This window comes from Engystomops pustulosus, chromosome 7 (assembly GCF_040894005.1).
Source record: "Engystomops pustulosus chromosome 7, aEngPut4.maternal, whole genome shotgun sequence".
NCBI classification, from domain to species: Eukaryota; Metazoa; Chordata; class Amphibia; order Anura; family Leptodactylidae; genus Engystomops; species Engystomops pustulosus.
In genome coordinates this window covers 110134766-110155612 of record NC_092417.1, presented here as the reverse complement: position 1 = coordinate 110155612, position 20847 = coordinate 110134766, and the positions used below count along the sequence as shown (strand labels likewise).

Sequence of the window (20847 nt, the reverse complement as noted above, 5' to 3'; positions counted from 1 at the left end):
AGACAACGTGTGGAGGCTGCTATGGAGACAATTTAATTTGGATAGTGCCTGTATGTGGCAGTCCCAAACATTTTTCAAACCAGAGGAGCAGGTAGGTGGCCCTCCAGTAAAATGGGATAGATTGAGTGCCTGTATGTGGCAGTCCCAAAAATGTTTCAAACCAGAGGAGCAGGTAGGTGGCCCTCCAGTAAAATGGAATAGATTGAGTGCCTGTATGTGGCAGTCCCAAAAATGTTTCAAACCAGAGGAGCAGGTAGGTGGCCCTCCAGTAAAATGGAATAGATTGAGTGCCTGTATGTGGCAGTCCCAAAAATTGTTCAAACCAGAGGAGCAGGTAGGTGGCCCTGCAGTAAAATGGAATAGATTGAGTGCCTGTATGTGGCAGTCCCAAAAATGTTTCAAACCAGAGGAGCAGGTAGGTGGCCCTCCAGTAAAATGGAATAGATTGAGTGCCTGTATGTGGCAGTCCCAAAAATTTTTTAAAACAGAGGACCGGGTAGGTGGCCCTCCAGAAAAATGGAATAGATTGAGTGCCTGTATGTGGCACTCACAAAAATTGTTTCAAACAGAGGACCGGGTAGGTGGCCCTCCAGAAAAATTAAATGCATGAAGTACTATAGCAAGAGCCAGTGGGCCCTGTCAAAAAATAGCCATTTTCCTCTGCTTTACTGTACAAAGAGGAGGAGAAGGAGGAAAATGAGGAGGAGGAGGAGGAGTGGATCAATTATTCAGGTTGAGCTTCCTTCACCTGGTGGAGATTGGAAATTCTGAGAAATCCAGCCTTTATTCATTTTAATAAGCGTCAGCCTGTCAGCGCTGTCAGTCGACAGGCGTGTACGCTTATCGGTGATGATGCCACCAGCTGCACTGAAAACCCGCTCGGACAAGACGCTAGCGGCAGGGCAGGCAAGAACCTCCAAGGCGTACAGCGCCAGTTCGTGCCACATGTCCAGCTTTGAAACCCAGTAGTTGTAGGGAGCTGTGTGATCATTTAGGACGATGGTATGGTCAGCTACGTACTCCCTCACCATCTTTCTGTAAAGATCAGCCCTACTCTGCCGAGACTGGGGACAGGTGACAGTGTCTTGCTGGGGTGACATAAAGCTGGCAAAAGCCTTGTAAAGCGTACCCTTGCCAGTGCTGGACAAGCTGCCTGCTCGCCTACTCTCCCTCGCTACTTGTCCCGCAGAACTACGCACTCTGCCGCTAGCGCTGTCAGAAGGGAAATACTGTTTCAGCTTGTGCACCAGGGCCTGCTGGTATTCATGCATTCTCACACTCCTTTCCTCTGCAGGGATGAGAGTGGAAAGATTTTGCTTGTACCGTGGGTCCAGGAGAGTGAACACCCAGTAATCGGTGCTGGAATAAATTCTTTGAACGCGAGGGTCACGGGATAGGCAGCCTAGCATGAAATCTGCCATATGCGCCAGAGTACCAACGCGTAAGAATTCACTCCCCTCACTGGCCTGACTGTCCATTTCCTCCTCCTCCAACTCCTCCAACTCCTCTTCTTCTGCCCATACACGCTGAACAGTGAAGGACTCAACAATGGTCCCCTCTTGTGTCTCGCCAACATTCTCCTCCTCTTCCTCCTCATCCTCCTCCACCTCCACCTCCTCCGATATGCGCTGAGAAACAGACCTCAGGGTGCTTTGGCTATCAACAAGGGAATATTCTTCCCCCGTCTCTTGTGACGAGCGCAAAGCTTCCGACTTCATGCTGACCAGAGAGTTTTTCAACAGGCCAAGCAGCGGGATGGTGAGGCTGATGATGGCGGCATCGCCACTGACCATCTGTGTTGACTCCTCAAAGTTACTCAGCACCTGACAGATATCAGACATCCACGTCCACTCCTCATTGTAGACTTGAGGAAGCTGACTGACCTGACTACCAGTTCTGGTGGAAGTTGACATCTGGCAGTCTACAATCGCTCTGCGCTGCTGGTAAACTCTGGATAACATGGTCAGTGTTGAATTCCACCTCGTGGGCACGTCGCACAACAGTCGGTGAGCGGGCAGTTGGAGGCGGCGCTGCGCTGCCCTGAGAGTGGCAGCATCTGGGCTGGACTTCCTGAAATGCGCACAGATGCGGCGCACCTTCGTGAGCAAATCAGACAGATTGGGGTATGTCTTGAGGAAACGCTGCACTATCAGATTTAACACATGGGCCAGGCATGGCACATGTGTCAGTCTGCCGAGTTGCAGAGCCGCCACCAGGTTACGGCCGTTGTCACACACAACCATTCCCGGCTTGAGGTTCAGCGGTGCCAGCCACAGATCAGTCTGCGCCGTGATGCCCTGTAATAGCTCTTGGGCGGTGTGCCTTTTGTCGCCTAGGCTCAGCAGTTTGAGCACCGCCTGCTGTCGCTTAGCGACGGCACTGCTGCTGTGCCTAGAGCTACCGACTGATGGCGCCGTGCCCACGGATGGTAGTTCGGAGGAGGAGGTGGAGGAGGGGTGGGAGGAGGAGGAGGCATAGTAGGCCTGAAACACCTGGACCGAGGTAGGCCCCGCAATCCTCGGCGTCGGCAGTATATGACCAGCCCCAGGGTCAGACTCGGTCCCAGCCTCCACCAAGTTAACCCAATGTGCCGTCAGCGATATATAGTGGCCCTGCCCGGCAGCACTCGTCCACGTGTCCGTGGTCAGGTGGACCTTGTCAGAAACGGCGTTGGTCAGGGCACGGATGATGTTGTCTGACACGTGCTGGTGCAGGGCTGGGACGGCACATCGGGAAAAGTAGTGGCGGCTGGGGACCGAATACCGAGGGGCGGCCGCCGCCATGAGGTTGCGAAAGGCCTCGGTCTCTACTAGCCTATAGGGCAGCATCTCCAGGCTAAGCAATCTGGAGATGTGCACATTAAGGGCTTGGGCGTGCGGGTGGGTTGCACTATATTTGCGTTTCCGCTCCAGCGTCTGGGGTATGGAGAGCTGAACGCTGGTGGATGCTGTGGAGGATCGTGGAGGCGACGATGGGGTTTTTGTGCCAGGGTCCTGGGCAGGGGGCTGACTAGCAGCTGACACAGGGGAAGGAGCAGTGGTGTGCACGGCCGGAGGTGAACGGGCTTGTTGCCACTGAGTGGGGTGCTTAGCATTCATATGCCTGCGCATACTGGTGGTAGTTAAGCTAGTAGTGGTGGAACCCCTGCTGAGCCTGGTTTGGCAAATGTTGCACACCACAGTCCGTCGGTCATCCGGTGTTTCCTTAAAGAGCCTCCACACTTCTGAAGATCTAGCCCTCGCCGCAAGAGCCCTCACCACGGGAGCTTCACTAGTTGACAGTGGCGCTGATGCACCAGCTCTGGCCCTGCCTCTCCGTCTGGCCCCACCACTGCCTCTTCCAACCTGTTCAGGTCGAGGACTCTCCTCCGTCTCAGAAGCACTGTGTTCACCCGGCCTCTCAACCCAGCTTGGGTCTGTCACCTCATCATCCTCCGATCCCTCAGTCTGCTCCCCCCTCGGACTTCCTGCCCTGACAACAACTTCCCCACTGTCTGACAACCGTGTCTCCTCATCGTCGGACACCTCTTTACACACTTCCACTACGTCAAGAAGGTCATCATCACCCACAGACTGTGACTGGTGGAAAACCTGGGCATCGGAAAATTGCTCAGCAGCAACCGGACAAGTGGTTTGTGACTGTGGGAAGGGTCCAGAAAACAGTTCCTCAGAGTATGCCGGTTCAAATGGCAAATTTTCCTGGGAGGTGGCAGACTGGGGGGGAGGAGGCTGAGGTGCAGGAGCTGGAGGAGTGGGGATTTCGGTGACATGGGTGGACTGCGTGGAAGACTGACTGGTGGTGGACAAATTGCTCGAAGCATTGTCAGCAATCCACGACATCACCTGTTCGCACTGTTCTGGCCTCAACAGTGCTCTACCACGAGTCCCAGTAACTTCAGACATGAACCTAGGGAGTGTAGCTCTGCGGCGTTCCCCTGCTCCCTCATCAGCAGGTGGTGTCTCACCCCGCCCAGGACCACGGCCTCTGACCCCTGCAGTAGTTGGACGCCCACGTCCCCGCCCTCGTCCTCTACCCCTAGCCCTCGGGTTAAACATTTTTAAAATGAGAGTTATAACTTTTTTTTTTTTTTTACTTCTTTTTGTTTTTTTTTGTGTTTTTTTGTGTTTTTTTTTTTGTTTTGTGTTTTTTGTTTTTTTTTGAGTTTTTAAAACCAAACAATCCTATCCTATTGCTATGGCTATTTTCTAGCCAAGTATCAAAGGAAGCACACTACTATGCCAGATGAGATGACACTGAGTTAGTGCCTAATAGAAATCCAACCCCTACTGAATTTTGCCACTTCGGCCTTTGCTATGGATATGTGCGCCACTAAGCGCAGAACACAGCGGTCGCAAGTCTCACTACAAATTGCTCAGAATTGGCAAGTACATGCACTGCAGAAACTACAGCCACCAGCAGATCAACCAGAAATCAAATATATAGAACGCTACTGTAGGCTTCAAGAAGCTGTTTGTATTCTCCTATGGCTATTTTCTAGCCAAGTATCAAAGGAAGCACACTACTATGCCAGATGAGATGACACTGAGTTATTGCCTAATAGAAATCCAACCCCTACTGAATTTTGCCACTTCGGCCTTTGCTATGGATATGTGCGCCACTAAGCGCAGAACACAGCGGTCGCAAGTCTCACTACAAATTGCTCAGAATTGGCAAGTACATGCACTGCAGAAACTACAGCCACCAGCAGATCAACCAGAAATCAAATATATAGAACGCTACTGTAGGCTTCAAGAAGCTGTTTGTATTCTCCTATGGCTATTTTCTAGCCAAGTATCAAAGGAAGCACACTACTATGCCAGATGAGATGACACTGAGTTATTGCCTAATAGAAATCCAACCCCTACTGAATTTTGCCACTTCGGCCTTTGCTATGGATATGTGCGCCACTAAGCGCAGAACACAGCGGTCGCAAGTCTCACTACAAATTGCTCAGAATTGGCAAGTACATGCACTGCAGAAACTACAGCCACCAGCAGATCAACCAGAAATCAAATATATAGAACGCTACTGTAGGCTTCAAGAAGCTGTTTGTATTCTCCTATGGCTATTTTCTAGCCAAGTATCAAAGGAAGCACACTACTATGCCAGATGAGATGACACTGAGTTATTGCCTAATAGAAATCCAACCCCTACTGAATTTTCCCACTTCGGTCTTTGCTATGGATATGTGTGCCACTAAGAGCTAAACACAACGGTAGCAAGTCCCCCTGCTAATTCCTCACAAAATGGTAAAAGATGCAAATTAAAATAAAAAAAGTAGAACGTTATTGTAGCCCTAAGAAGGGCTGTTGGGTTCTTTGAGAATCACTCCTGCCTAACAGTAAGCTAATAGAACACCCTAACGCTTTCCCTGACCAGCAGCAGCTCTCTCCCTAGCGGCATCCAGAGACAGAATGATCCGAGCAGCGCGGCCAGCGGCTAGTCTATCCCAGGGTCACCTGATCTGGCCAGCCAACCACTGCTATCGACGTGTAAGGGTACCACGTCATGCTGGGTGGAGTGCAGAGTCTCCTGGCTTGTGATTGGCTCTGTTTCTGGCCGCCAAAAAGCAAAACGGCGGGAGCTGCCATTTTCTCGAGCGGGCGAAGTATTCGTCCGAGTAACGAGCAGTTTCGAGTACCCTAATGCTCGACCGAGCATCAAGCTCGGACGAGCATGTTCGCTCATCTCTAATAATTATCTTTGACAACTTTGCCAGATAATTTTTTCCATTTTCCTATACCAAACCAGGGCCCTCCTTTATACCTTCTTGTCAAAGCAAATTCATCAAGTAAATCGAGGCCTGTGCTAGACTGCCAAAGTCTTCTGGCATCCCAAGGGGGGTTATCTGTTTGAAATTTTTCCAACTACCTAATGACAGCCGTTCTGACATTACACATAATAGGTAATGCTTTGTGTTTTCCTCCTTTAAATCTATCCTCCTGCACATCTAATGCACAAATAATATGCAGTGGTGTAACAAAACTCCAGTGGGCCCCACTGCAAACTTAGAATGGCAGTCTCCATTGCCTAAACCCTTGCTGCCGGTCCCATCCCACACATAATACATCAGAATACACATATATCATATATACTGTACACTCCAAAGATACATGCAAGCATACGCTACATATGCATAACACACACACACACATATATATATATATATATATTTTTTTTTTCTGCACACACCAATAATCCAAAGGCAAAATATATCCTTGGTGGAGTAAATCTGGGAGAGTCCCTTGTTGAGAAGGACCTAGGGGTACTAGTAGATCATAAATTGAATAACAGCATGCAATGTCAATCAGCTGCCTCTAAAGCTAGTAGGATCTTGTCATGTATCAAAAGTGGTTAGGGATGTAATATTACCACTATACAAAGCATTGGTTCGGCCTCACCTGGAATATGCTGTCCAGTTCTGGGTACCGGACCATAAAAAGGATGCCCTGGAGCTTGAGAGGGTTCAACATAGAGCCACAAAAATGATAAGGGGTATGGAGGGGAGGGTCTTAGTTATGAGGAAAGATTAAAACTAGAGATGAGCGAGTATACTCGTCCGAGCTTGATGCTCGTTCGAGTATTAAGGTACTCGAAAAGGCTCGTTGCTCGGACGAGTATTTCCCCTGCTCGAGATCGAGCATTTAATTAAACAAACACAGTGAAGAACAATGAAGAATAGAATAAAAACAGTGAACACAGTGAACACAGGATCATTTAAGTGAAAAACACAGTGAAGAACACAGTGAAGAATAGATTACAGATGTTCGGCACATCTGCTTACTTGTCGGAAGATACACGTGGAACGGGGAGACATCGCACACCAGGGAGACATCGGGCGCAGCAGAGACACATCGGGCGCAGCAGAGACACATCGGGCGCAGCAGGGAGACATCGGGCGCAGCAGGGAGACATCGGGCGCAGCAGGGAGACATCGTGCGCAGCAGGAAGACATCGGGCACCAGGGAGACATCGGGCAGCAGGGAGACATCGGGCAGCACGGGGGAGACATCGGGCAGCACGGGGGAGACATCGGGCAGCACGGGGAGACTTCAGTGGAAGAAGAGGAGCGGATCCCGGGACAGCGTATCTCCTCTCCCGACAAGTAAGCAGATGTGCCGAACATCTGTAATCTATTCTTCACTGTGTTTTTCACTGTGTTTTTCACTTGATCCTGTGTTCACTGTTTTTATTCTATTCTTCACTGTTCTTCACATCTGCTAACTTGTCGGGAGATAATATACGCGCAGAACAGTGAAGAATAGATTGCAGATGTTTGCATACATCTGCTAACTTATCAGAAGACATTCTTTTTCAATTAAATAACACATTTTATTCCCGAACCATGGTCCCTTTGAAAAATGCTCGAGTCTCCCATTGACTTCAATGGGGCTCGTTATTCGAGACGAGCACTCGAGCATCTGGAAAAGTTTGTCTCGAATAACGAGTACCCGAGCATTTTAGTGCTCGCTCATCTCTAATTAAAACAACTAGATTTATTTAGTCTGGAAAAGAGACGACTACGAGGGGACATGATTAAAGGACACCTGTCATCAGGTCTGTGTCACTGGTCCTGTCACCTCTACCTGTTGGAGCAGCTCACAAGGATCCATCCCAGCCTTTATCTAGTTATTTCATACATGAATCATAATAAAATAATCTATTCTTTATTATGTAAATGAGGTTGGTCACATGGTCAGAGGCAGTGATGTCACTCCTGTTACTCCGCCCCTCTCCTCCCCCTGCTCATGCCTGTGTGTAATGTATAGTAAAGCATTGCTAGTGTGTGTGCTGTATCTGCTGACATGCTCTCCCTCCTAATACATATGTGAGAGACACAGACATCAGCTACACAAGTACCTGACATGTTCTGCTATAACATGTGAGAGACACAGACATTAGCTACATATGTACCTGACATGTTCTACTATAACATGGCTGCCTGGAGCTGTTTTATCTCTCCTATACACAGGCTGCAGGGGACGCCAGCACCAGGAAGCACATCATTATACAGCCTCACACCATTATACAGGCTGTTAGGGGGTATGGCTGTGCCTCCCACTCATGAATAAGCTGGACAGCTTGAATATGCTAATGACTCATTGGACATTTCACAGGTCATTTGCATACAGCTTTAGGACCTTATTGCTTAGGTTTACAGGCATGTAGAAGGACAATGAAGGGATAGATGCAATGCTCTCTAATGGCAGTTTATGAAAATCTATTTAGATTAGGGGGGTTATTTTGCATGATGGGTTCTCTTTAATTTATTTAAATATATGAATGGTCCATACAGAAAATATGGTGGTAAATTGATTCAGATTAAATCAAATCAAAAGACGAGGGGGCACTGTCTCCGTTTGGAGAAATCAAGGTTTAATCACCAGAGGCGACAAGGCTTTTATACTATGAGAACTGTCAATCTGTGGAATAGCCTGCCTCAGGCGCTGGTCACAGCAGGGACAGCAGAGAGCTTCAAGAAGGGTCTAGATGCCTTTTTACACCTAAATAACATTGATGGTTATGTTATTTAGAATTGTTTCCCCTAAATCCCTTCCTCATCCAATCCCTTCCCTTCCTTGGTTGAACTTGATGGACAAGTGTCTTTTTTCAACTGTATAAACTATATATATGCTACACATACAAATATGCACACACCATATATAAGAAACACTCAAATATATGGGGGAACATTAATATATATACCCACACGAATACAATACTAATAATATTGCAGTAATTAATATACCATATACAAAAATATATACTAGCTGGGAATATACTGCACACAACTATATAGTGCCAAAAATGTATTACAGTCCAGGGCTGCCATAAGGCAGATATAGTAATCTCATACTGTATAACTCTGTTGTAGCTCTGCCCTTCTACCTCCTTATCTTGGTGGCTCTTCACAGATCACCATTCAGCAATCCATATGTAGTCAGCAGCTAATAGTACTGTTGGAGTCTATTCCTCTGCCCCTTATAATATACTGTCCAGGAGACATTCCCCTCCCCCTGATAATAAACTTTCCAGGTGCCCATCCCCCTTTATAATGTACTGTGCCATTTGGGCGTGAGGAGGCGCACCCCCCAGCAGAGTTGTTGGGCACAGACAACGGATCATGAATGCCAATGTAAAAGAGCCCTAACTCGAGACAAAGCTTTTTTTTACCCAATGACAGTTTTATTTTCCAAATTTTGTGTCATGGGAACAAGTATTATCAATAAAACTTAATTTCACTTCACAGCTGATCACTGCAGCCTAGTACCTACAGTCACACAAACATGTGCTTGCCCGGCCAAAGCCTGGTGAAGCACATGTCGGCCTGCTGCAGAGGAGGAGGTGAGTGGTGCTCGCCCCTGCCGTCTGCATAAAAAATAGTCCCGCTTTGCTGTTCTTACAGCCACGCATGCCCGCACACTGTACTGAGCCCCGACGCCATAACCATCTATAGGGGACATATATTTTGTGGCTGGGTATATGTGCCCCCGACGGTCATGTGAATGGGGCCTATAGTAGAGCATAGAGAGAGCTTCACAAGATATCACAGTGGTCAGAGAGGTCCATCTATAACTAGGGGTCATCTGTAAGTCGGGTGTCCTTAAGTAGGAGACCGCCTTTATTCACTTTTAGACATATCTGAAAAGTTGAAAGGCAACATTTAATACATAAAATATTTGCAGTAAAACATTTTTATTATTAGTGGAGGGCTGTAATCTCTCCCACTCAACAGGAAATCTTCACGTAACCAAACTGACCTCATGCTCCATAATGAGTCCATTCCATGCAGTGTTATCACAGCATAACAGACCACACTGGCCTCTCCATTATGTAATGGTCCTTTGCTGTGCTGCTCTCATAGTTCGTGCAAAAACGATATTTGGTGAAAAAATAGTAAGACAGGCTGATCGCAGAGGGATCGCAAAACATTGACTCATGCTGTAATGCTGCTTTCCAGGCCCAAGTTAATAAGATCTGCATTTATCACAGTAAATTATGACTCATTGTTGGGATGAAAAGTGTGAAATCTGTTTCCTACTTTCCTGCTTGTTAATAGTTACATTTTCTCAGCAGACATGGCTCCCAACACTGTTCCTGCTAAATATTTACAACAAATCTCGCCAAATCCTTGACGGGATTAGACATATTCTGAAAATGCTGGATTTTTAAAATAAATTTCCATTAATATTAAATACGACTAGCAATGTTTTCCATCAGTGATTGAATGAGATTAGGTTTCTTTTAAAATGTAGCTTAATAGTTTTTCATTGCTGCCTGTTATTGGTGATCTAAGTCTAAGCTCACACATAGGGAGGACTCAGCAGCTAAATAGCCTCAGACTTGGCTAAACAAGCAAATACATACAGTCACTTAATTGTTTATATAGGGGTCCATAGTTTAATTTCCAAAATATTGGCACAGTGATTATAACCTCATGATTATGTTACGTGAGGCCTCTGAACCGAATTTTAGTTCAGTTTTATTTATTTATTGTTTATTGTGTGTGTTCAGTTCATTCAAAGCAATAAAAGGTGCATAGAACTGAAAGAGAACCCGCACTTTTTAGTGAAATATTTGTTTTCCCCATTGAAATAACCATTTTGCATCACCTGCACTGTTCCTGTTCCTCTGTTGTGCTCTTTCAAGACGTTTGAAAATATTGATATTTGGATTACACTTTATCCTTTAGCAGTGGTAAGGGGTGTAACTACAGTGGCAGCATGCATAGCAGCTGCTATGGGTCCCACAGTGTCAGGGGCCCCAGTACCGACCTGTCAAAGAATGGAGGATATGCACCATTATATCCATTATATACTGTGCCTTGCGAAAGTATTCGGCCCCCTTGAACTTTTCTACATTTTGCCACATTTCAGGCTTCAAACATAAAAATTGTAATTTTTTGATAAAGGAGACGCCAGTGGGACATAATTTTAAAGTGGAACTAAATTTATTGGATATTTTAAACTGTTGTAAAAAAAAAAAAAAAAAAAAAAAAAAATTAAAAGTTGTTTGTGCATTATTATTCATCTTCCTTAAGTTAATACATTGTAGCGCCACCTTTTGCTGCAACATTTTAATATTTTCTTATAAATTTTAACCAAAATGTTAAAATTTGTGTGTTTTGTTTTTACCATAAAACCACATACACCACAACATTATAAACATGAGATGGCCGCCGTGGCTTTGTCCCGCAAGAGCAACATAAACCTGGAGCTAGTCCTGTCTTTCGGGGTGCTGAAGACGCATGTTCTTTGATTAACAGTGTCCCACAGTAGTCAATATGATTACTATGTCCACACAGGAGTCAATATAGTCACATCCCCCCATTAGCCCGTAAAGTTACAGGCCCCTTCCCTGCAGCCCAGTACAGGCTCAGCCCCCAACCAACTCACAGGCTCACTCCCCAGTATGGTCACATGGCCTTCCCTCCTCCCCAGTGTAGTCACAGGGCTTTTCCCCTTCCCCAGTATAGTTACAGGTACTCCTGCCCACCCTAGTATAGTCACAGGGCCCTCCCTTTCCAGTATAGTCACAGCTCCCCCCTTCCCAGTATAGTCACAGGGCCTCCCCCCCCCCCTTCCCAGTATAGTCACAGAGCCTTCCCCATACCCCAGTATAGTCACAGGGCCTCCCCCACACCACAGTATGGTAACAGGGTTTCCCCACACCCAAGTATAGTCACAGGGCCTCCCCCACACCCCAGTATAGTCAAAGGCCCCCCCCACACCCCAGTATAGTCACAGGGCCTCCCCCCTTCCTAGTATAGTCAAAGGGCCTCCCATACACCCCAGTATTGTCAAGGAGCCTCCCCCACACCCCAGTATAGTCACATGGCCTCCCCCACACCCCAGTATAGTCACAGGGTCTCCTCCCACCTCAGTATAGTCATAGGGTCTCCTTCCACCTCAGTATAGTTACAGGTCCTCTCCTTCACTCCACTATAGTCACAGGGCCTCTGCCACACCCCAGTATAGTCACAGGGCCTCCCCCCCAGTATAGTCAAAAGGCCTCTCCCCCACCCCAGTAGTCACGGGAGCTCCCATCCTTACCAGTATAGTCACTCACACTTCCATGTGGTGGGCTATATCTATGTATTACTGGGGGGCTGTGTATGTGTACTTCTGGAGGGGCTGTATAATGTGGCCCTGGTTACACAGGTCTCCAGGGCTGCTACCTGACACTGTCAGGGGTGGTTTACTGCCAGATTCTGGAATGCAAATATTCACTTAAAAAGACTATCTTATTCTACCTTTCTCATTTCAATCTATTTTATCTTATGCCCTATTTATGTGTCTATCTATCTTATATCTATCCCATATCTATGTATGTATCTTACTAAGGCCCTGTTTCCACCCAGCTATTATTTCTCTTCTGCTATATCTTTCAATGTATATATTTTTGGTTTCATGTGTTATAACCGAGATTTTTCTATTGTGATATGTTTTTATGGCTATTTGAAACCATTAATAAAAGTACAAAGAGTAGTTTTAGATCAGGGGTGCAGAAACCACAGGCCACATGACGCTCGCAGAGCATGGAGTATCGGCCCACGCCATGCTGCTCGCAGATCACATAGCAGATAGTGAGTATGAATTACGGGCTGGCTGCAGTCGGGGCACAGTACTGTGCCCCATCAGAACCCCTGCGTTGAGTCTCCTCAGGGAAGCTGCTTCCTCTAGAGCTGTACTGGGGCTGCACTGCACACTGACAGCCCGCCCTCACTTCCTGTACAGCCAACAGTGTGCTGGGCCCAGCTGTAGTGTGAGAAATGGTTTACGGGAAAGAGAGTAGGCAGACCCTGTCCCCCAAGTTATGTCTTCTTGTCCCCTGGCTGCTTTATTGTGTTTTGTGCTCATCCTACCCCCCCCCCCAGCCCCCCTCCGTCCTCCTATATTATGGTCAGCTCTGGGGAGTCTCCTGTATAGTCGGCTATCAGGGTTGTCTCCAGTATTATAGTCTGCTCTAGTGGAGGGGGAGCTATATTATTATTATTAATTATCTGATTTGGACAATTCCGATAATCAATATTATTGTATGGTTTGAGTACTTTATTGTATTAGTTATTGTACAAATTAGTATTAGGTTTCAAGGGCGCCATTTGTCCTGTACTGTTTTGGGCAGTTCCAGGGTTCTGGTTACTATTTGAGCGGTATGAAAATTTTGAGCAATTTATTTCCCTATGTGCAATAGGAAATTGCAATAGTGCAATTGCTCTTGAGTCGACCATGAATCTCTTGATAACAATCGAATGGAAATGAGTGAAGAAAATGGATATATAATGAAAGAAAGCAGAAATCAAAATAAGTAGAACATTGGAACATTCAGATTAATGTACATATCAAATCTAATATCCTCTTTTCATCTATTTCCAAATGTTAAAATAAATTGTTACTGTGTACACATAATTCCAATTGACTTGAGAGTGAATTTCCTCCTTAACTAATTTGCACTTGCATATCTTTTAGAGTTAATTGAAATATAGCTGTCTATAAATATAGCTCTGTGTGCTGCTGCTCAGCGTTCCTCTCAGTAAGTGTAATAAATCTCAGAGGCGTGCGCCTCGGAAAAACAGATATTGATGTCAGCTCAAAACAATCAGAAAATTGACATGTTACCATTAATACCCATTAACATGCATCCTGGAACACTATTTACTATCACTCTCAGCCTCTTCAATCCTTGGACTTATTTACCGACTTTCAGTTATGAAGAGAGTTGAGAGAAGATGTATGGGCCCAAAAGAAATTGGTTTGTCCTGACAAGAGTGTTCATCAGGAAGAAGCAGTTGCTGGTCTGAGGCGGTCTAGACTTTTTAGACAATGGGGGTGTATTCGTCAGGGCTTCTGCGCCATGACACTTATTGCTAGCACTTTTATTATTTTCCCCTTACTTTCCTCATACCAGAAAAGTCGCCATCTGTGCTCATTTCTAGAGCCAGGTAGGACCTGGCATAGAAATAAACAGTGCACAGTCACCCACCAGATACATCAAGAGACCGGAGCCTAGTTCACCTCAGTCAGCAGTCTGAAAAGTGTGCAAGCGGCTGGATTGCTGATTGAATCTACCACACCCAGCTCTCTGCAAACTTTGCCCTGGTCCAGCAATGGTTACATTCTCAGATTCTCAGAGCGCTGCCCCTTTCACCTCTAGCAGATTTCCCACCTTGTGTGCTTTACTCATTGCTGGTTATAGTCCCTTGCTAGCTCTATTGTCCATGCTTCATTGCTATACTTCAGTACTTCTCCCATTCTAAACTATCCTATGTGTATTATTTGTTTTATGCTGTCTCAGTTGTGACCCATGTTGTGTTTGCCCCATGGGTTGTGACCCATGTTGTGTTTGCTTTACTTGTTTCCTGTCTGTACTCTAGCGTATGGAGGGACTGTCTTTGACATTGTTCCATGTCACCTAGGATGCGCATAGACAAGCAGGCAGGGCTGTTGGGAGTTTTAGGGTGTACTGTGGTATCTGTCGTCCCTTAGTCCAGTGTCCCCATTACAGCCACCATTTATTCCAGCAGTTATCATGCTTAACCAGTTTGAGCTTGGCAAGTTTATATTTGGACTGAAGTGAAATTAAGGTTGTGCTTTTTAGAGAAAAGTACCATAGCACATAGGTCCAGGATGGACATTCCTGCAAATTATGGAACAAGAAGGCAAACAATGGGGCAGATTTACTTACCCGGTCCATTCGCGATCCAGCGACGCGTTCTCTGCGCAGGATTCGGGTCTTCCACCGATTCACTAAGGTAGTTCCCCCGATGTCCACCAGGTGTCGCTACTGCGCTGAAGTTCCTCGGAGTGCACTGAAGTTCACCGACCTATGCTGGGTGCAGGTAAGCGCGTGTCAAGCCACACCTTTTTTTTTTATAAATGCAGCGTTTTTTTCTGAATCCATTGGGTTTTCTTACAGCCATGACCCCGATTTCCGTTGCGTCCATACCGGCGCCGATGCGCCACAATGCGATCGCGTACGCCAAAATCCCAGGCCAATTCAGGGAAAATCGTCGCAAATCGGAAATATTCGGATAACCCGTCGGAAAAACGTGATTCGGGCCCTTAGTAAATGACCCCCAATGTGTCACGGGTGCTCCTGCGACCTCTCTCCAGGTTCACAAGCGCACCCGTGTGCCTCCCTGTGCCCCCTCTTCCCTTCTGCAGCCTCACTCACCATCGCTGGCTCCAGCGGCGGTCCCTGCGTGCATCCCCATCTCCTAGTGCACGTGCCGGCTTGGTAAAATTTAAAGGACCAGCACACCGATATCTAGTGCTGGTCGACCGCCTTCCCTGGTGAATTGCCAGCTCCTTCCTGTGTTCCCTGCCGGATCTTTGTGCTTCCATAAATGAAGACAAGGTAAGGTACGTGGAGTTCCAGTGTAAACACAAGGTGGTCTAGGACAGGGGCTACACCGTCTTCCCCTGGAATCGCATTCTGTGAACAGTGTCCAAAAATTGACCACACGAAAAAAGGCTTTAAAGCATACTTAATCTTTACTTAAATGTTCCAATAGAACTTCCAATCGTGTATCGTTTAGTAAATACATACATTGCATCACCCTTTATTCCAAAAACATTGTTTTGTATATCTTTCTTTCAATAAATGCTTGCACTAGACAACGTTGCCTTGGGATCATGTGAGTTATTCACTGGTACTAATATATAGCATTCCATCAATCCAAGATATCTGTATTTTATAATGAAATAGCAGAAAAGTTAAACTCACGTAGGTTCGATCCCCTAGGGCAGAGACTCTATCTCACCTACACACCAAACAGCGGTGTTTGGTGTGTAGGTGAGATAGAGTCTCTGCCCTAGGGGATCGAACCTACGTGAGTTTAACTTTTCTGCTATTTCATTATAAAATACAGATATCTTGGATTGATGGAATGCTATATATTAGTACCAGTGAATAACTCACATGATCCCAAGGCAACGTTGTCTAGTGCAAGCATTTATTGAAAGAAAGATATACAAAACAATGTTTTTGGAATAAAGGGTGATGCAATGTATGTATTTACTAAACGATACACGATTGGAAGTTCTATTGGAACATTTAAGTAAAGATTAAGTATTCTTTGTGCTTCCATGCCATTGAGAAAGCTGTGTTCCTTGCCCTGTGCATTTATCCTGATTTCCCTTTGTGACCTGACTTTGCTCCTGTGCTGCCTACCGCTAAGGCCCCGACTCTGATCCCATGCTGCCTGTGCTGACCTCCTGACTTTCCCGACTCCTTCTCTGCCTCTTGTTTCTGCACCCCGCCTTGGCCATCACCGCAGAAAAAAATTGCTCCTGTGGAGCGACCTGGTGGTACCTCGCCACAGCAAGTCCAACTGCGGTGGGCTCTGGTGAAAACCGGGTACCACTTACCAGGTGTCGTCTTACATCATCGTCCGCGGTGGTACAGAGGATCCACTACCCCTGAATCCTGAAAAAGTAAGTATTCATGGTAGTGAATTCTTCATGAATCCAAAAAGGGTAGTATTTATGGCAGGGGAATCTTCATGTATTCACTAATTAAAGTATTTGTGCTAGTGGAAGTTTTAACCAAACAGGCAATGCCTTTCTATTTTTTTAATAGAATAGTCCTTCTATAAAATTTTATTACATCCCTATTCATTGAATTAAAATATGTATGACATGCATGAGCTTTATTTTAACCTATGTTTCCTAATGATCAATCCAAGATGTGCTACACATACTTGAACACCATTGCCGCAGCCCTCAAGCAGAGATTGTGTGTTGCATACACAGTAACATAAGTATTACTGTCTATGAGCCAAAGATAAGATAGCGCTACTATTGAGCAAAACTGAATCCTACCATTTTGGCTACCTTTACGGGTCTTTGGTTTTCTTCTTTGACGTCCCATACAAAGTACACTTAGATATGAGCTTAAGATACATTTTTATGGCAGACGGATTACAATAATAGAGACAAAAGTAATCTTCTCAGAGCTACTTCTTGCCGGGCTCATGTAACAGAGCTTCTTTGTAGCAATATATATATATACAGCTGTGTCTACTGGATTGTGCCCAAGGGGTTGTACATCATAGTTTGCTAAATTTTAATCATGCTAATGTTTGCATTTGTGTAGAGTTCACATGTCCCACAAAGCTCTTAATCCTCAGTTTGCAATGCTAGGCAGAATGCCCAGACTCACTTGGGTCCTCCCTTGCAATTGGCACTTGTTCTATTCACTGCTACAGCGGGTAATACATTTATGTATCAGATAAGCGCTCTGCCAGGAGAACTGCCCCATTAGGCTAGAAGCCTATGCCTTGGTAATATTGGTAATTAATTAGAAATTAAAATGGACTTTGCTTTATTTTATACCTTGGGTCTTGATAGACTGATAGCAATGCAGATAGCAGTACACCAGAAACTGGCACTCCAACCTAGCTCTGTGGCATGTATCGTCTGCCTTTGTCGACTTAAGGAGCACAGTGGACCTCAGTTTGTATTCCACTGTACTGGATCAAGACTAAAGCCTTAATAGTTCATACATAAACATATGTATCCCAGGACTTTCAGGCATCTGCTTCTGGTGGGTTATTGGATTCCCCCGTGGTTGATTTACCACTCTATGTAAGGGTTTGTCTGCTGTTTACCAGCAATGGTAATTTTTCTAAGAAATGAAGTATCTACATACTGGTCTTTGTTATTTTGATTCATCAAACATTTAATGTTTAATGTAGTGAGGATAAAGCCAACAATAGCTGGGATTTCAAGCCACTTTTCCATGCTGGTATTGTCCAGACCTGACCTAGAAAACGTTCTCGATGTGATATTGGTATACAAGATATGGGTAGATTAATTGTAGTAACAAGAGAAAGTTATGAATGCATAGAAGCTTATGAATTTCCCCATAGTAGTGAGATAGTGTCCCTATACATTGGTTATGTAGCGACAGAAACGCAAGCTAAAGATGTTGTGGTATCACATTTACAATACAATGCAGTAAAGATCTTGCTACTTCTGAAGAAGTAAAATTGACCTAGAAAATGTTCCTGATGTGATTTGGGCAGACAAGAAATCGGTTTAACTAAAATTTACATGGTATCAAAAACCCTAAAAGAACCTGGTGTACCCCAAACTGGCAAAATAGAAGTATTTGTAAAATAGAAGTAATTAGTAGTATTGTGATGGTGTCCCTACACATTGGTTGCGTATGTACTTAAAAAGCCACCGTTCATGTTGTAGCTTTTCCGTATCCTTTTCCAGCTTTTATTTAATGACTTTTGGTCTGCGTATATCATGTCTATATCTCTTAAGGACAGTTACACACAACACTGGAGAAATATGTTTGCACGTCTTGTAATAAAATTAGCCAAAAATTATCTTTTGACAGTCTATGCCCCTATATTACTTTATAATAATATATATTACAAATAGAGATGGGCAAATATAATGAATCGGAATTTGTTTAGCATTTTAGGAAAACTTTGATTCGTCACGAATCTGAAGTTTATGGTGATTCATGGGAACAAATGTAATTTTTTTTTTTTAATTAGAATTTTTTCCTGTTCACATGGTGCGGTATTTCATGGCGTCCGCTGCTTCTGTTGTGCGTTGCTGCTATGGACCCGGGCCTGGAGCCAAGGGGGCTATGCCTGCCAGTACGGGTGCTGGGGCGGTGATGGACGCCATGTGATGCCGCACACAATAGCGTAGGGACCCACCAAAAAGAGGTCACCTTGAAGTGGTTGGTGGGCTTATACAATTTGATCAAAATGTAACTAAGAACCTCGAGTTCGTTATATAATGTAGCCTAGCGGCAGTAGATCATTGTATCATCTGTGGATGTGCGGTCCAGTTCTTTTTCTCTCCTCATGTTGATTTGTCTTTTCCGTTTATGGCTATGAAAAGTGCCCCCAGTCATTGTAAGGTTGTATGCAACCTATGTCACATTCAAGGGCAACTGACGGGGTCTGCATAACAGAAACAGTCAGAGAGAAGGGTGAGGCAGCAGGCTAATAATGTGCAGTCTGTGCAGTTTCCTTAAATTGTCAAGTAATATTGGCAAGTATCTTTGCAGTGGCCTTCAAGAATGACATTTTTCTCTGGAAGGTCCTTGGCACTCCTGTTTATCCCTGGTTTCTATTATAGGTGGATGCTTAGTTTCACTATTTAAAGGGATGTTCCTTTTTAAAACTTATATGGCTTTTCCTGCTACATCGGATCAAAACTCTCTAAAAAGAGAATTATGAAAATTATAGAATGATAAAGGTAATGATACGGTATATGCTCCTAAAGATCTGTGATTTTCTAAATGATTTATGTGTATAACCTTATTTATACCAAAAGAACACAAGTTACTGATTCTTCAGAATTCTGATGTGAAACACATTGGATGGTAATAGCTTTGTGACTGACAGTAATGTAGAGGTAAAGTGCAGTCCCGAATTCCATATTGAATGCTGCATCAGTAGCGCTCATCCTGGAATTGACAGTATTGAAGTAAAAAGGTTTAAAGTATTGAAGGATGAGCAACCTGATACAAAGTACTTTGGAGACAATAGCTTTTAATTGCATGCAATCCATAAATTACCATTTCCTCTCATTATTACAGTGGCTGCCATTTGTACCAAATGATTTTTTCTAGAGGATTTCAGAACAGAAATCCTATTTATTGAGCCAAAAGACACACTCTCTGCACACACAATGGCAAAAGAGTACAACTTTATTTATCAAGGACAATAATGCATAGTGTTATGGTTGCTTAACTATCCATACATTACACATCGCCAATAGCCATGGCTTTGAATAACTATATGACGGGACTTGATATTTTTGTATTGAAGGTTTTCCTTTGTTATGTAAATAATGACAACTTCTAACCCTACCTCTAAAACATGTTATGTATGGATACTTGTCCCATGGATATTAATCCTGGTATTTCTCCATAGAAAAAATACTGCACAGGGGCAACAACATTGAAACAGTCATGAAAAAACAAACAACGTTCTGACTACTTCCTTTAATCCTTGGTCAAAAAACATCAGCTTGTCTTCTGTGGTATCCTTGAGGCCCCTGTCTGAGTCAGAACCTGGGCCCACTAGGGGATCCTCTAACATCCTGCTAAGGCAGTGATGGCGAACCTTTTAGAGGTCGAGTGCCCAAACTGCAACCCAAAACCTGCATATTTTTTTTTCAAATGGCCAAAACAGCAATTCAAGCAGTAACTTATTGCAATTTTCTTGCTCCGTGCTGTACCACAACTTTCAATGGGCCTGTGAGGGCACCAATATCTTTGTCAGAAGGAGAGGAAATATGGGTTGTCACTGGAGAAAGATTTAGGGGTCGCACAGGAGGGGCTCCAATGATAACCTGACCCTGTCCACACCTCCTCTCTCTTCCTGCAACCTCAGGTATACCAGGATGCTCTACATTAAAATAATTCTAAACATGGCAAGTCCTGAGACTGCAGGAGGATCCCTGTCTGGCGAACTCTGCCATGGTGCAACAGCCTGAATGCCCACTGAGAGGGCTCTGAGTGCCACCTCTGGCACCCGTGCCATAGGTTCGCCACCACTGTGCTAAGGTAATCTAACTGCACTGGAAATGGCAAAGAGAATCCTTATTCTTGGTGTTATCTAAAACTGCTACATCCTAATACAATATCTGCACCAGACCACTTAGCTATAATGTATTATTTATAGAACCAAAATATTTGCATAATGAAGAGACATACGGCCAGCCTGCACACTAGTTCTCCGGGTCCACCACCTGGACAGGAGATATGCAGTTTTTTGCTATCTGTGAAGTTTGACGCACAGTGTACTTCACTTTGTCTGCATGCCATCTTATGCTAAATATCACGCCAAACCAGAACAAAGGAAGGCGG

At 44.9% G+C, this 20847-nt stretch overlaps 1 long non-coding RNA gene across 1 annotated transcript in view; it reads right to left on the bottom strand.

The window, feature by feature from the left end:
* The window catches only part of LOC140068928 (uncharacterized), a 70697-nt gene that overhangs the window by 13728 nt on the left and 36122 nt on the right, over nt 1–20847 (bottom strand). The window lies entirely within an intron of this gene.